At 39.1% G+C, this 17,372-nt stretch overlaps 1 protein-coding gene across 6 annotated transcripts in view; it reads left to right on the forward strand.

Moving 5' to 3' along the window:
• The window catches only part of LOC150091241 (RNA-binding motif, single-stranded-interacting protein 2-like), a 662,097-nt gene that overhangs the window by 624,571 nt on the left and 20,154 nt on the right, over positions 1–17,372 (forward strand). Inside the window, exon 16 of one of the 6 annotated variants that reach the window (XM_090374864.1) lies at positions 1,375–1,448. The exons of the other annotated variants lie outside the window; for them this stretch is intronic. The gene's annotated coding sequence lies outside the window, so the exon portion shown is untranslated. Of the gene's footprint in view, positions 1–1,374; positions 1,449–17,372 lie in introns of those variants that run through there. 6 annotated transcript variants of the gene reach the window in all.

The following is a 17,372-nucleotide window of genomic DNA, read 5'->3' on the forward strand; positions in this document are numbered from 1 at the left end:
TTTGCAAGGGAATCTGAGACAGCATTAGTAGAGGTGTATGATGCAAGAAAGCAAGCTTATTAAGCATTGCCCAAAAAAAAACAAAAAACTTTCCTATTTCACCAATCCATTCATTCCAAATGTTTGTCTAGTTCTGCCTTGAATTTTTTTAAGCAGTCAACTACCTGCTGACTAAAGGGAAATTTCTTCACAACTATTCGATAACTGTCTTTCCTCAATTTCAGTTTATGTCCCCTCAGGTTTCTAACCTGAGCAAGAGGAAGAATGCTATCAGCATGGAGCCTGCTCAATCCATTCAAGGCCTTATACACCTCAATCAGATTGCCTTGCAGGTACCTATTCTCCAGACGCTGCAATTTGTGGAACTTAAGCAGCTCTTTCTTCGTAAGAGCACCCCTTCGTTCCCCTCACCAGTCTTCTTGCCCTTCTCTGTACTCATTCTAGCAACTCTATATCCTTCCTAAAGTGAGGCTTCCAGACCTATACGCAGTACTCAAGGAGTGCCTTATACAAGAGAATAATCATCTCCTTATCCCGGCTCGCAAAATTCCTATATATCATTGACAGAACTCCATGACCTACTCTGGCAGCCTGTCTGCACTCTCAGAAAGCTTCATATCTGACTGCACAATTACCCCCAGGTCTCTTTCATTCTCCACTACTCTGAGTGTAACACCACCCAGTTAGGATGTTACTCTGGGATTACTGCTACCCATATGCAGTAATTTGCATTTGGCAGTGTTAAACTTCAGTTGCCACTTCTCAGCCCATTGGACAACTTTTCCAGATCCTGTTGCAGCAGCATACTGTCAATACTGTTATTAACAACCCTGCCAACCTTTGTATCGTCTGCAAACTTTGACATTAAGCTTGCTATACCTTCATCAATATCATTGATAAATATACAAAACAACAATAGGGCCACCACTGAACCCTGGGGAACACCACTAATAACATTAGTCCACAAGGGGCTGTATCCATTGATTACCACTCTCTGTCTTCTCCCACTCAACCATACTTTTATCTATTGTAGCAACTTGCCCTTAATACCATACTGCTCCAATTTGTACAGTAGTTTTCCATGTGCAGCAGTATCAAAAGCTTTCCTGAAATCCAAGTATATAATATCAAAATTATTTTTTGCATCCAGTTCCTTTATGACCACATCATAGTATCCAATCAAATTAGTCAGACAAGACTTCCCCTTAACAAACCTGTGCTGTCTGAATTATTTCTTAACTAACAGCATGACCCCTCCTCCCTTTCTGTGCACATTGTACTTCCCAAATTCCAATTCTGCATTCCTTATATCTGTGTGACATGTCTCTGATGTCCCTGTCTCTGATATCCCAACTAATGATTTCAAAATTGCAGATGACTGTTTTTTAGAAGACTTTTCAAGCCTAAAGGAAGTAAGGCTCCTGGAGATGATAGCATATACCCAGTAATTTTGAGGGAGGTGGCCAGAGGTATTAAACCATTCAAGTTAATTATGGCGGCATCAGTCGACTCTGGGGAGATTCCTTTGAGTTAGAGAATGGCCAACATATCACCAATACATAAATACAATTCTAAGAGTGGAGTTTGTGGCCCCAAGTGCCAAGTGATTTTGTAATCAAATGTCTTAGCATGTAAATTAGCACCCTTTCTTGTGGAAATAAAATTGTTTCCTTATTTTCAGCATTACGTTAACACTTAATTTATTCAGTGAAGAAAACACTTTACTAGATCAGAAAATCAGATCACTACCTCTTGGTCACAAAGTGGCACTGCTCCTGCCTCCACATGGCAGGGCCGGTAACCAGGGAAGAAAAAGCTCTCCCTTCCATGGTGAAATGGAGCAAACTGTTCGTAAAACCCAGAAATCCATTAGGTGTATAGATGAAACCCTTACAGGGTGAGAACATTCAGAGACTGATTTTGTAGCAGCTAAATGTCAAAAGACTGACTTAGCCAGAATCAAAACTCCAACTTTCCTTATTACTCACTTGATCCAGAAACAACCTATTGGCAAACTCCTGCCGTTTCTAGTGCAGAAATGCCTAGAAAGCATAATAGGTACCCCAAAGACAGTTAGTTGCTTAAGATCAGGTGAAGTTGCCACTGCTTGACAATATGAGCAACTACTGAAACTAAAAACATTTGGTGGAACTTCTGTTACAGTTTCGTCCCGTTTCCCTAAACACATCAAGAGGTGTCATCACCGAATGGGACCTCATGAACGTGTCAGATGAAAAGCTAAAACAGGAACTACAAGACCAAGGAGTCATAAATATCAGAAAAATAATGACAGAGGATGGCATACTAGTTGCTACTCGAAACATAATACTCACTTTCAATAACCCTAAACCACCAACAGTGATTAAAGCAGGTTATCTTAATTGCTGTTTTAGAGCATCCATTCCAAACCTCTTATGCTGCTACAAGAGCCAGAAGTTTGGGCACTCACAGACAGTCTGCAGAGGAGCAGCTGCCTGTGACGCATGCAGATCCACTGCACACACGAATACTGATTGCACAGCTATAACACCTAGTTGTCCTAACTGCAAAGAAGCTTCATCCAGCGTTTTCCAAGGAGTATCCCCTTTGGAAAAGGGAAAAAATGTACAGTAGTACAAAATTGAACACAATGTCACCTACCAAGAGGCCAAAAAGTCCTTTCCAACCCTGAATGCTAATAAACCAACCTATGCTCAAGTAATCAAAAAACAAATATCAATTGCAACCCAAACAGTGGTGACCATACCACCAAATGAATCACTATCTGATTGGGCATGGTCAGTATTGGCCACGTTTCCACTTAACCAACCAGCAAGCAAAAAAAGTAAAGCTATAAATATGCTGATTACTCTACTACCGGATGCCATCCTTCAGGAACACACTACAGTACGTACTTCTCCTGATGCAAACCAAACAGATAGCATGGACTAAGAAGATAGCTCACAACAAGATGAGCAAGTATTAGAACTATTTACTGATGAGGATATAGACACGGGGAAACCATACTTTCCAAAGAAGGGGAACCTGAGCGAAGCAAACCTTCAGTCCCTCAAAAACAAATCGCGGGTTCTACTAAACCCAGATAATGCTTATATTTCTGCAATGGAACTGTAAAGGATATCACAGCGATTTAAGTGGCATCCAAGATCTCCTCACACAATATGATCCTATCGCCTTCTGCCTACAGGAAACCAATCTAACTAATTATAATTAATTATTATTAAAAGCTTATGCTGCACCAGCCAAAAAAAAAATTTGAGTACCCTGAGAGAGAGAGAGAGAGAGACCAAAAAAGAGAAGAATGATGATACCGTTTCTCTCCGGAACTACATAATTCATTGGAAAGATCGTGTTGTAAACAGCCTGAACAATCTGACTAGCAAAAGGGAAGCATGGAGATGTTTCGCCTCCACAGTTACAAGAACTACAGAAACGCAAACGATATGGGCAAAAATACGACATATGTACTCAAAACATCCACGCATCAACCTTCCCACACTAACTGTAAATGGTTGTGATGTTACAACACCAGTAGAAATTGCGAATGCATTCAGCAAATCGTTCATGAAAATATCAGCCACGACATCTTACACACCTCTTTTTCAAGTACACAAGGCACAGGCTGAGAAACATTTCATCAACTTCGAATCAGCATCTAGTGCTGCGTACAGTCTCCTCTTCACAATGTCTGAATTGCACCATGCTTTAGCCACCACTAAACTCGTAGCAGGACCAGATGAAATACATTACATCATGATAGCAGAACTTACTGAACCTTGATCTAGCTGCAAAAACTGCTACAGATCCTATAGATGAACCATTTAGTATACCAATCGCAGACTATAAGTCAATTATAAAGAAGTGGCGTCTTGAAAAATGGCAACACATCTGGCATAGTCAAGTTGGAAACAAACTATTCTGTATAAAGAAACATCTCCAACCTTGGAAATCCAGTATACATGAAAACAGACATTGAAGAAGTTGTATTAACCCAAATTCGAATAGGCCATACACATCTTTATCTTCTTTCAGGCACTGATCCACCACTATGTACAAATTGCAACACTCAGCTCACTGTCCAACACGTACTCATTGATTACCTCAAATACAATAGTGACCGACAAGCTATGTTTACTTCTTTTTCCAGGATGAAGATTCCTTTCAGTATTGCTAACCTCCTGGCAAATATCCCCACACGTGGCCAAAATTTTTTCATTCCTTAAACGGATACAACTGTACAGCGCAGTGTGAATGGCAGCCCCAAAATAATTTATATACTTGGTAGGGTTGAATTAAAAATTGTAGAGATAAAAAAGAGGATCTGGGAGTTACAATACAGGTAGATAAGAATATTTCTAAGCAGTGTAAACAGTGGAAAAAAATTCAAAAATATAATAGAGTAGAGTGAAAATTCACCTATTAGGAGGCCAAGAAACAAATAATGCTTAACACATCAAAGCACACCTATGTAGCAGTAACAAATAAAAAAAAAAATAAACAGTGGCATAAACTGAAGTCTCAGTCCATTAACCATGCCTACTGCAGATTGGGCTCAGGCAATACTATCTTCTTCACAGCAGTCACCTAAGGAATGGTGAGTGATATATCATACTCTGATTACAGTTCCACCAACTGCAACCCATACTCGAAAATTACCTATAAAAATTGAACTGACATAAACAGACTGAATAAACTTAATCACTAAAAACAAATAATGGATTGCATTGTCTAATGGATTTCTAGAGGCCTACAGTGATATCCATAATCTAATCAAGCAGTATAGTCAGACAAGCATATCTCTCCAAAAAACCAGCCTAGCTCCAACAGTCAAGAACTACACTGTATACCAACAAAATAGAAATAACATGACTACAATACATGGAGGTCTAGTTATTCTTGTGAATTCTAAATTCCTTTCAAATACATCTCCTGCAGATCTCATTAAATGCTGTAGCTGTCTTTTTGGGATTCTTGTTCACTGTATTTTTGATATACATATCCCCAAACAAAGAATATATTACAATGAACCTGGAAGAACTTCTTATACAAATTCTTCCTCCTTTTTTTGTTTATTAGGAGGCTATGCACACCGTTCAAATGGGGACCCTACAGAAAGACAAATGAGGAAACCTTATCGAATCTCTTCTTAAGAAACATAATGTAACGTTGCCAAATACAGGTGCCGATTTCTGGAACAACCACAGCCATAGCTGTGGTTGTTCTAGAAACAGTGATGGAAAGAAGACCTGGCTGTCTTCTTCCCATCACTGTTTCCATGCACCCAGTGGTCAATCTTGGACAATCCACTAAATTGTGACCCCCCCCCCCCAAAAAAAATTTTATACAGAGTGGAATTTATTTACTTCGCCTCCTTTGATGACCAAATCATCAAATATCAAACAATGAATTGTTTTTATGGAGCATATCTTGTCTCAGCTATTAACTAACTACTCGGTTAGTGCTTTACCCAAAACCTGTAAATGTACTCATAAACAATACTAATTAATGGTGGAACAATGTGAGCCGATTTGCCAAAAAGAGAGAAACAGGGATTGGGACCTGTTCCATAAGCACCCGACAACTGAGAATCTAATAAATTTCAAAAAGCTCAAGCACAATTTTTAAGGAAAAAGCCAAAAAAACAACTCCTTGTTCCAGTTTGCCTTCACTGTGACGAAGAATATGAATGGTAGAATAATCTGCAATAAAAAAATTTAAAAATATGTGAGGATATCCACCAGTTTTCTCTTCAATTTTGTGTTGGAATGGTGGGAATTTATCTTCATTGGAAACAGCACTTTAACTGAAACTTTTAAGCCAATCTCACACATATTTGCATAAGAACCATTCTTTTCAGTAGAATAATTTTATTTATTTATTTATTTTTTTTTTTATCAAACATGAGAGGTATTAGAGCCTATGATACTTAGTACCGTGCTTGGGTTGGAGGTTGAGAAGACAAAAGAAGTTTTGTTGATATTGGACTTGAACTTCTGTAGACTGTAATTTTCAGGAAATACGTATGAAGGAAGGTTGTTCCAGAAAACGGCAGTTGAATGAATATATGAGGAAGATGAAAAGTTGGTTCTGTGGGTTTGAAGTTGGACAGTAAATGGATGTTGGCTGGTGGCGGCACGTGTTCGGACTGTTTTGAAAGAGAGAGTGCGAATTATAGAAGCCAATTCAGAAGAACAGTGCCCCTGGAAATATCTGTAGAAGAGGCATGCAGCAGAAGCAGTACGTTTATGAGACAGAGAGTGGAGAGACTCTGTTAGAAATGAATCATTAAATAACCTAACTGCCCTCTTCTGAATGGAATCAAGAAGCCTGAGAGAAGTTTTGGGGGCACCACCCCAGATGTGGGAACAATATTCCATGACAGGGCGGATTTGCGATTTATACAGAGTGAGCAGCTGTTTGGAAGAAAAGTAACGCCGAGAGCGAAAGAGAAAACCAAGTTTTTTAGATGCAGAGGGAGCAATATTTGTAATGTGCTTGTGCCAAGAGAGATTAGAAGTCAGGCTAATCCCCAAAAGAGATATATCATTTTGCCTAGAAATCGGAGTTTCACCAAAGATAAGCATAGGAGCAGAAGAATCCTTTTTGCGAGATAAGACAAGACTGAGTTTTAGAAGCATTGAAATCAGTTAAGTTGTCTTTACCCCACTGAAGAATTATCTGGAGATCAGCATTTGAGGAATTAGTAGCAGATTTTTGAGAAGTTGAAGCTGATTGAGCAGGGCAAGGTTTCTCAAAATGGAAAGTGGAATGCAATGTTCTATCATCGGCAAAACTGTTGATAGGATTTTCAGTCAATGGAAGGTCATTAATATACAAGAGGAAAAGAGTGGGGGAAAGAACAACCTTAGGGGACACCGGCATTAGTGGAGAAGTTAGAAAACAGAGAGCCATCTACCATCACCCTCAGTGAGCGATCAGAGAGAAAGCAGGATAACCGATTACAAAAACCAGTTGGCAAACCATAAGGTGGAAGTTTGTTTAGAAGACCTTTATGCCAAACATAATCGAAAGCCTTTGAGATGTCAAGAGCAACTACTTGGGTTTCACCGAACCTTTCCACTGAGTTAGTCCATAAATGGGTGACATAACCCAGAATATCACCGGTGGGTCGACACTGAAGGAATCCATACTGGCGATCGTTGATCAGACGGAAGGTATCTAGGTAGTTTAAGAGTTGGCGGATAATTGGATGGGGATTTGTCACCCTTTTTAAGAACTGGTTGGATATGAGCAATTTCCAAAGCAGAAGGAAAAAACAACTTTGAAATAAAAAAGTGAAAAAAAGGCGGCAAAGAATAGGAGTAAATTCAGAAGCACAGGTTTGGAGAACATGTGGAGAAATACCATGGGGACTTGGAGTTTTCTTAGCATCAAGATTCGCCGAAATTTTTCTGACATCCTTTTGACGGAAGACCACAGGAGGCATTGAATGGAGCATGTTGGGAATGGTGGGAGGTGTTTTACCAAGATCATTGATACACAAATTGGATGAAAAATGGGATGCTAGCAGGTCAGCCTTATCCTTGGCTGAAGTGACTACAGAACCGTCTGGTTTGGACAGCGGTGGGAGCAGAGATGGGCAAAAGTTTTGGTCAATAGCTTTTGCAAGTGACCAGAATGCTCGGCTACCATTAGGGCAAGAAGCAAGTTTTCTACTCTTAGCCTCTTTAAACTCTAGTTTGGACTGATTAATAACTGCTTTACAATCGTTCCGAGCTTTGCCATAGGCAGAAAATGAAACTGAAGAATTAGAAACAAGCCAATTACAATATGCAACGTTCTTCTCTTGAACAGCCTTAGCACATTTTTTGGAAAACCAAGGTTTATGTAAAGGACGAGATTTTAAAGTGGAATGTGTGATAAAGGATTCCATTCCTGCAAGAATAATTTCACTGACACAATCTGAGCAAACGTTGACATCAGAAGTTTTGAAACAGTAATCCGACCAAGGAAAAGAAGTCTCGCAGGTCATCCCATTTTGCATTCTTGTAATGCCAAACAACATGTGGTTGGGAATAGCCATGAGATAAAGGCTCCATTGGACAAGAGATAATCACAAAGTTATGATCTGAAGCGTCTAAAGGACCTCTCACTTCAACCGTGTACTTAGGAGGGGTTGTTTGTGAGTAAAAGATCAAGCGTGTTGGCTGTATGATTAGGATTGTCGGGTATTCTTGTAGGTAAATGAACAATCTGTGCAGGGTCATTGGTAATTGCAAAAGCCTCAGCATCTTGACCAGCTTGGTCAGTGTGACGAGAATACGGAAGCCAGCTAGAGTTGTGAACATTAACATCATCAAGGAAAATTACCTCACTGTTAGGAAAGTTGGACTGGAGAAAGTCAAGTTGCAAAGAGAGGAAGTCAAAGAGTTCCAAGTGATTAGTGGAGTTGGGAGAACAGTAGAGACAACAGATGAATTTGACACAATGAGGTAGAGAGATTTTAAGCCAGAGAAGAACGAAGAGAGGAGATTCCAAATTACCAAGTCTCTGACAGGGAATATCAGAATGGACATATGCACAAGTACCACCTTTGAGGCGAAAGGAATCATACATCGAATAATTTGGGCAACTGAGATTCTGTCAGAAAAAGTACATGGAGTTTGGCAGATTGCAAGTGGAAATGGACATCGTTGAGATTAGAATTGAGACTACGTATATTTGTGAAATGAATTAGGAAGTGTTTGGGAGCTTTAGATCTTTTTGCAGATAAGCTTGCTGTATTAGTTTGACAATTCATGGTGTATTCAATAGTAAGAAAAGTGGGTGGGACATGCTGTATGAAGTAATGAAATTTTGGATATGGCATACATGTTGTAAGAATATACTCAGATCCTTGACATAACATGGCCTCGACAATCCACCCCCCCCCCCATACACACTACTCGGACTCCCTCCAGTCACTATCTGGCAGAGTAAAGGTTACAAGATTATACACTAGCTAATCCGGAAACCTCCTAGAGAGTTACCAATAGGTCTGGTTTACTAACTAGCAGCCAGCCTGCGAACACTGTTTTAGAGCTGTACCCTCGAAATGTAAGGAATAATGGATCTCGCCAAGATGTTCATCATAACCCCAAAAGTTATCAATCATACTGCATTATGGAAGTGGTGGGGAATAGTTGACCGGAACTTATCTCTAGAGACTAAATATTGGTTCTACCACTTCGAGCCTCCAAAAAGCAAAGTGGTGGTATTGCATCGGTTGATGAGATTCATCTACCACCTAGTACTGCCTGGTAACATAGAGGGGTGGCATTCCTTCATGTGGTGTGTGCGCCACACCTCGAACCCTGCTTATGTTTGTTCACACCTGGGTGGTCACCCACCATGTACTTGTGCATGGAGGTTATACTCAGGATTACTAACAGTCCCACCATCGTGAAGGTGCAAGCAGAGGATTTGGCTGTCAACGACCGACCAGTCTTCGCAGAAATTGGATCCACTTGACTTGAGTGTCACCCGAATATCAGTTCCATCAACATTTTAGACTCCTGGGTAGCAAGTACAGCTTGTCTGGCGGCATATCTGAGAGAATGTCTGTTTCAACCTCAAGGACAACCTCAATAAAATAAAAGAAAGAATAAAATAAAGGTCAAACAATGCAAATTAAATTTAATCAAGAGACAACACTTTTATATCATAACTTCACAGTACTGCAATTAAAGTGATAGATAAATTAAGCGGCACACCAAATCTCATGGGATTTATAATCTCATCTTGCAATGACTAGCCAGTGAGACCATAAACTCTTTATTGATATTTCTAAATTTGGCGTTCTGGAAGCTACGATCACAGCTCATGGTGTCATTCAACAATCCTAGATTTTCCTAAACCTGGAAGAAAACAGACAGATATATGTAACTGTAGACTGATATCTGGAATCCCATGCTATCATTATTCAAAATCGGCATGGCTTCTGGAAAAACTTGATCCATATTAAATTGAATGGCGAAAGCTGAATCCAACATAGAAAAATGGGAATTTCACGTGTGTTTTCAGGGTGCTCTTTTGCAATTTGCTGTCCAGAAAGGGTGCCACAAGGATCAGTACTCAATGCTGCAGTCTTTACTCTAGGGATAAATAACATAGTGCAGAAATTTCTGGCTAATGTTGACATCTATCTACCTTTCACAGATGATCTCATGTTATCTTGTCATAAGCAAAATAATGTCATGGACCTTGCATAATGGTTATTGTCTACTGGCTTAAAAAAATAAGGCCATTCACATCTCAGAACCTGAATTAGTATTAATAGCGGCAAATGATGAAAGAAAGCAAAATGACGTAATCAGTACTTCAACATCAGATTTGCAATGCTCCTAACGTTAGTGTACAATTAAGTATGTATGCACATGTTCTACAGCATCATCTACTTTTGCCCTTGGCAAAAGTAGTTGACGCTGTACTTTCTATTTACCTGACAGTAGTCACTAACAATAATTACCTTCTGTGGAACCAGTGTATTCTGCCTTAGGAATTGTTGCTGTGTTGCTTGGTACCAGAAGTGTGAGCTCTGGCATTGAGTTGGTCAACTGAGAGTTTGATGGGACCCCTACTTTAATTCCTTTTAGGGAATCCATTCTACTCTTCAGCCTCTCATAAATGCCCATCAGAACTTTGAATTGTGGCACCCAATTTCTTCACACTCTGTGCCGAACACATAAAGATGTCCCGCTTTGCTACATAATGCCCTGTTTTCAAGTTTCCATTACACTATACTGTTATGTTTGTAGAGTTTTAAATTACAGTATTGGACAAAATGTGGAAACTTTTGAAAAAATTTAATTGCTAATATTTATGATGTTGTGGATCTTTTTGTGCTGAAGCTAATGCAATAAATTTCATTCGATGGAAAAAAGTTATGCTCAGAAATATAATTACAAACAAACACAAACTGATTACAGAATCGTGGCAAAAACTTAGTCATACAAATGACAAGTGACTGAAGGTTTTTAAGCCGCCACTCAGTGTATCTTCAATGACTGTGATTGACTACATGTGCATCAATATGGTACACAGTATGAATAGGTGATTATGCAGTGATTTTCTAGATGTTTCTGTCTGTGAACAGGAAAAAGTGAAGTACTGTGTAGTTATTGAACATTGTTTAGATCAAGTTCAACTTAAATTTTAAGAAATAAATATTATGGTATCTGTAACTGTGAGACGGGACTGATCGATAGAGCAGAGGTCTAAAGCCATTACATTGCATAATGAGGGCTACACATATGAATAGATTGCAAATCTACTCATGTGGGCAGCAGAGTCTGGAGCAGTAGTTTTCGACTTTTTTTTTTTTAATAACGGCACCCCTAAGTAATTTATTTTATTTTGTGTCACCCTACTCGATTTTCTGCCTGTTAGATCTGATTATCTCTTTGTATATACAGTCGATACCAGTTATTTGGGACACATCGGGACTTTTGCATTTTGGCCCAATTAAGCGGCTGCCCCAATTATCCAAAGTTTCACATAAATAGTTAAAATTACAATGTACCCCACCCCCCCTTTACAGTTGGTTCATTGTACAATAAAATCACGTTATGATGGAGTCACCATAGTAAAGTACCATTCACTATACGATGTGCAGTAAGCGCCGGTCATTGTGATCACGTTTGTGAATTGAATTTTAATTCTATTAAACCGTGATTCTAATTAGCGAAAATAGGAGGATTATCCACAGGCTATAAAAGAAAAGATATATTAAGCACAAATTTGCCCTTTATTACCTTTCCAATTAACAAAATTAAATGATACGTGAAAATTGGAAGAATATATGTGATAATCGGAATAATTAATTCGTACTGTAATATGTACATACTAACTAAACTAGTTGACATCTCTGTTCAATGTCATTTGTGGGTGGGGGTTAATATTTAAAACAGTGAAAAGATAAACAATCAATAACAAAAAACACGGCACACACAAATTGCAAGTAACCTGATACGCGCACGTGAGAACGGAATAACAAATAACGAAGCTTTAAAAATAGGAATGAAGAGAAGATTCTGAAAATTATTTTTTTTATATGATTGTTGATTCCATAGAAGTGTAAACACATTGTACCATAATAAATCACAGAATTCCAGCTTTCGGTATTATCGCACATTCAATAAGATCGAGTTTACTATCACTTTATGATAGATTTCACTAACAGAAAAGCTCAATAAACAGGGCTAATTGTTTTATGGTTGTGACCTCCAGAAATCCGACCAAACTACTTGGTACAGTCAGAGACAATCGTAGGGTAATCTTCAGTGCTGTTGTCTCCTACCCCGATTAAATGGCATTTTGTCCCAATCAAGCGAAGTAAACCTTGGCTATTTTCTCGATTGGGTTCTGGTTTTTAGGATTTGCCCCAAATAAACGGCTGCCCCGATTAACTGGTGGCCCAAATAACCGGAATCCATTGTATATATATATATATTTTTTTTTTTTTTTTTTTTTTTTATTATGTAAAACCCAAACACAAGAGGTATTAGAACCAATAGTACTTAGTACTGTGCTTCGGTGGAGGTTGAGAAGACGAAAGATATTTATTGACATTGGACTTAAACTTCTGTAGACTGTAATTTTCAGGAAATACGTATGAAGGAAGGTTGTTCCAGAAAACGGCGGTTGAATGAATAAACGAGGAAGATGAAAAGTTGGTTCTGTGAGTTTGAAGTTGGACAGTAAATGGATGTTGGCTGGTGGCGGCACGTGTGCGGACTGTTTTGAAAGAGAGAGCGGGAATTATAGAAGCCAATTCAGAACAGTGCCCATGGAAGTATGTATAGAAGAGGCATGCAGCAGAAACAGTACACCTATGAGAGAGCGAGTAGAGAGACTCTGTTAGATATGAATCATTAATTAACCTAACTGCCCTCTTCTGATTGGAATCAAGAAGCCTGAGAGAAGTTTTGGGGGCACCACCCCAGATGTGGGACCAATATTCCAGGGTAGGGCCGACTTGCGATTTATACAGAGTGAGCAGCTGTTTAGAAGAAAAGTAACGCCGAGAGGGAAAGAGAAAACCAAGTTTTTTTGATGCAGAGGAAACAATATTTGTAATGTGATTGTGCCAAGAGAGATTAGAAGTCAGGGTAATCCCCAAAAGAGATATATCATTTTTCCTAGAAATCAGAGTGTCACTAAAGATAAGCATAGGAGCAGAAGAATCCTTTTTGCAAAATATAAGACAAGACTGAGTTTTAGAAGGGTTGAAATCAACTAAGTTGCCTTTGCCCCACTGGAGAATTACCTGAAGATCGGCGTTTAAGGAATTGGTAGCAGATTTTCGAGAAGTTGAAGCTGGTTGAGCAGGACAAGGTTTCTCAAAATGGAAAGTGGAATGCAGTGTGCTATCATCGGCAAAATTATGGATAGGATTTCCAGTCAATGGAAGAAGGTCATTAATATACAAGAGGAAAGGAGTGGGGGAAAGAACTGAACCTTGGGGTACACCAGCATTAGTGGAGAAGTTAGAAGACAGAGAGCCATCCACCATCACCCGCAGTGAGCAATCAGATAGAAAACTAGATAACCAATTACAAAAAACAGTTGGCAAACCATAAGGTGGAAGCTTGTTTAGAAGACCTTTATTCCAAACACGATCGAAAGCGTTTGAGATGTCAAGAGCATCTACTTGTGTAACATAAGCCAGAATAATACCAGTGGATCAACACTGACGGAATCCATACTGGCAATCATTGGTCAGATGGAAGGTTTCTAGGTGGTTTAATAGTTGGCGGTTAATTGATTTCTCCATTACTTTAGAAAGAGTAGAAGTAATTGCAATGGGACAATAATTGGATGGGAGGGATTTGTCTTCCTTTTTAGGAACTGGCTGGATATAATCAAATTTCCAAGCAGAAGGAAAAACACCTTTGGAATAAGAAAGTGAAAAAAGGCGGTAATTTCAGGAGTATGGGTTTTGAGAACAAGTGGAGAAATACCATCGTGACCTGCAGCTTTCTTAGCATCAAGATTCGTTACAATCCTTTTGACGGAAGACCACAGGAGGCACTGAATGGAGCTTGTTGGGAATGGTAGGAGGTGTTTTACCAAGATCATTAATACATGAGTTGGGAGAAAAATGGGATGCTAGCAGGTCAACTTTATCTTTGGCTGAAGTGACAACAGAACCATCTGGTTTGGACAGAGGTGGGAGCAGAGATGGGCAAAAGTTTCGGCCAATAGCTTTGGCAAGAGACCAGAATGCTCGGCTACTATTAGGGCAAGAAGCAAGTTTTCTACTCTTAGCCTGTTCAAACTCTAGTTTGGACTGATTGCTAATTGCTTTACAATTGTTGCGAGCTTTGGTGAAGGCAGAAAATGAAACTGTAGAATTAGAAACAAGCCAATTACGATATGCAACATTCTTCTCTTGAACAGCCTTAGCACATTTATGGGAAAACCAAGGTTTAGATAAAGGATGAGATTTTAAAGTGGACTGGGATAAAGGATTCCATTCCTGCAAGAATAATTTCACTGACACAATCTGAGCTAACGTTGACATCAGAAGTTTTGAAACAGTAACCCAACAAAGGAAAAGAAGAAAAGAAGTCTCGCAGGTCATCCCATTTTGCATTCTTGTAATGCCAAACAATACGAGGTTGGGAATAGCCATGAGATAAAGGCTGCATTGGAGAAGAGACAATCACCAAGTTATGATCTGTGCCTAAAGGAACTCTCACTTCGACCATGTACTTAGGATTGTTTGTGAGAAAAAGATCAAGCGTATTGGCTGTATGATTAGGATTGTCCTTTATTCTTGTAAGTAAATGAACAATCTGTGCAAGATCATTAGTAATTGCAAAAGCCTCAGCATCTTGACCAGCTGGGTCGGTGTGACAAAAAAAAACGGAAGCCAGCTGGAGTTGTGAACATTAAAATCACCAAGGAAAATTACCTCACTGTTAGGAAAGTTGGACTGGAGAAAGTCAAGTTGCAAAGAGAGAAAGTCAAAGACTTCCAAGTGATTAGTGGAATTGGGAGAACGGTAGAGACAACAGATGAATTTGACACAATGAGGTAGAGAGATTTTAAGCCACAGAAGATCGAAAAGAGGAGATTCCAAATTGCCAAGTCTCTGACAGGGAATATCAGAACGGACATATTCACAAGTACCACTTTTGAGACAAGAGGAATCATACAGCGAATAATTTGGGCATCTGAGATGAGCAGTAGTTGAATCAACCTATAACCGATTCTGTCAGAAAAAAGTACTGTGGTTTGGCAGACTGCAAGTAGAAATGGAAATCATTGAGATTAGAATTGAGACCATGTATATTTGTGAAATGAATTAGGAAGTGCTTGGGAGGTTTAGATCTTTTCGCAGATAAGCTTGCTCTATTAGTTTGACAATTCATGGTGTATTCAATAGTAAGAAAAAGTGGGTGGGACATGCTGTATGAAGTAATGAAATATTTGGATATGGCGTACATATGGTAAGAATATACCCAGATCCTTGGCATAACGTGGCCTCGACAATGCTCCCCGCATACACACTACTCGGACTACCTCCAGTCACTATCTGGCAGAGTAGAGGTAGCAAGATTATACACTAGCTGATCTTGAAGCCTCCTCGAGAGTTACCAATAGGTTCGGTCCGGTGTGCTAACTAGCGGCTGGCCTGCGAACACCATTTTAGAGCTGTAACCTCGAAATGTAAGGAATATTGGATCTTGCCACAATGTTCATCATAACCTCAAAAGTCATCAATCGTACTGCATGATGGAAGAGTTGAGGTAGAGAGATTTTAAGCCAGAGAAGATCGAAAAGAGGAGATTCGAAGGGGTTGACCGGAACTTAGCTCTAGAGACTAAACATGGGTTCCACACTTCAAACCTCCAATATGCAAAGTGGTGGTATTGCACCGGTTGATGAGAGTCATCTATATAGTTATCTACCATATTTCCCCATGTATAAGACGCACCTTTTTTCGATAAATTTGGGGTCAAAAAACTGGGTGCATCTTATACAGTGGTTGTAGATTTTTTCACTTGCATTTCCCGCTTTTTTGCACTTGTTGTCTTTGCGCTCATTGTTTTGCACTTGTTACCGGTATATTAAGTTACGTTTTACCACGTTCTGCCCAGAAAAGATTTTCAAACAGTGCTGAATTCAAGTTATGAGGAGTTGTATGAATTTTATGATGAATAAAACTTGAGTTCAATAACTTTATGTAATACATTTTTTTTTTTTTTTTTTTTCAAATTTCGGGTCCCAAAATTAAGGTGCGTCTTATACATGGGGAAATACGGTGTGTGTGTGTGTGTGTGTGTGTGTGTGTGTGTGTGTGTGTGTGTGTGTGTGTGTGTGTGTGTGTGTGTGTGTGTGTGTGTGCATATATATATATAGGGTGTCCTTAAATGATGTTTCCGATTTTGATATTTTTGATTCAGAATTACTTCACGCTACACTCATGAAACCCATACCAGCTGAAAGATCAATTCAATAAGTTTTTTTTTAAATTGGCACTTGACTGCCAGTTTTGCATTCTACCCACTATGCAGTGCTGCATTTGCCAGAATGTCAAAATGGCGATCAGGCCAGAGAAAGTTCTTTGTGTTAGCATTTCATGCGACAATGGGGTTATTATTATTATTATTATTAGCATTAGCCATATGGTGCAAGGAAGCCTGGAGCTTATGCTGCACCAGCAGAAAAAAAAAAAAAAAATCTGAATTACCCTGAGAGAGAGAGAGAGAGAGAGAGAGTCAGAAGCAGAAGGGAATCATCAAGAAGGATAAGAATGATGAAAAGGACAATTTTTGTGTGGTTATGTGAAGGACAATATGTACATCCCTCAACTACCAACGACAATGCAGGAGCTGAAAGCGCAGATCACAGAGGCCTTTGGTAAAATTGATCGCAAAATGAAGCACAGTGTGTAGCAGGAGATTGAATATTGCTATGATATCATTTGAGCTACTCATGGTGCCCACGTTGAACTTTACCAATGACTTTTATGTACCTGCACAAAACTTATTGAATTGATCTTTCAACTGGTATGTTTCATGAGTGTAGCTTGAAATAATTCTGAATAAAAAAATATCAAAATCAGAAACATCATTTATGGACACCCTATATATATATATATATATATATATATATATATATATATATATACAGTAAACCCCCGCTATTCGCGGTTTCGCGTATTCGCGATCGCTGATTTTATATAAAATGAAACCTAAAAAAATGTGAATTTTAAAGCGCCGTGAATATTTTCCGTCATAAAAAAAAATTGGGCGTGGCTAAAATTATCTTTCCCGGTCAAAACAGCGCTCAGTGGGTGGGGGGGACAGGGGTGACAAAATCCCGGCGTGGATGTTTCTCGCTATTCCTTGTTCAGTATGTGT

Source organism: Mastigoproctus giganteus, chromosome 1, assembly GCF_048544385.1.
Source record: "Mastigoproctus giganteus isolate SK-2022 chromosome 1, ASM4854438v1, whole genome shotgun sequence".
Classification (NCBI taxonomy): Eukaryota; Metazoa; Arthropoda; class Arachnida; order Uropygi; family Thelyphonidae; genus Mastigoproctus; species Mastigoproctus giganteus.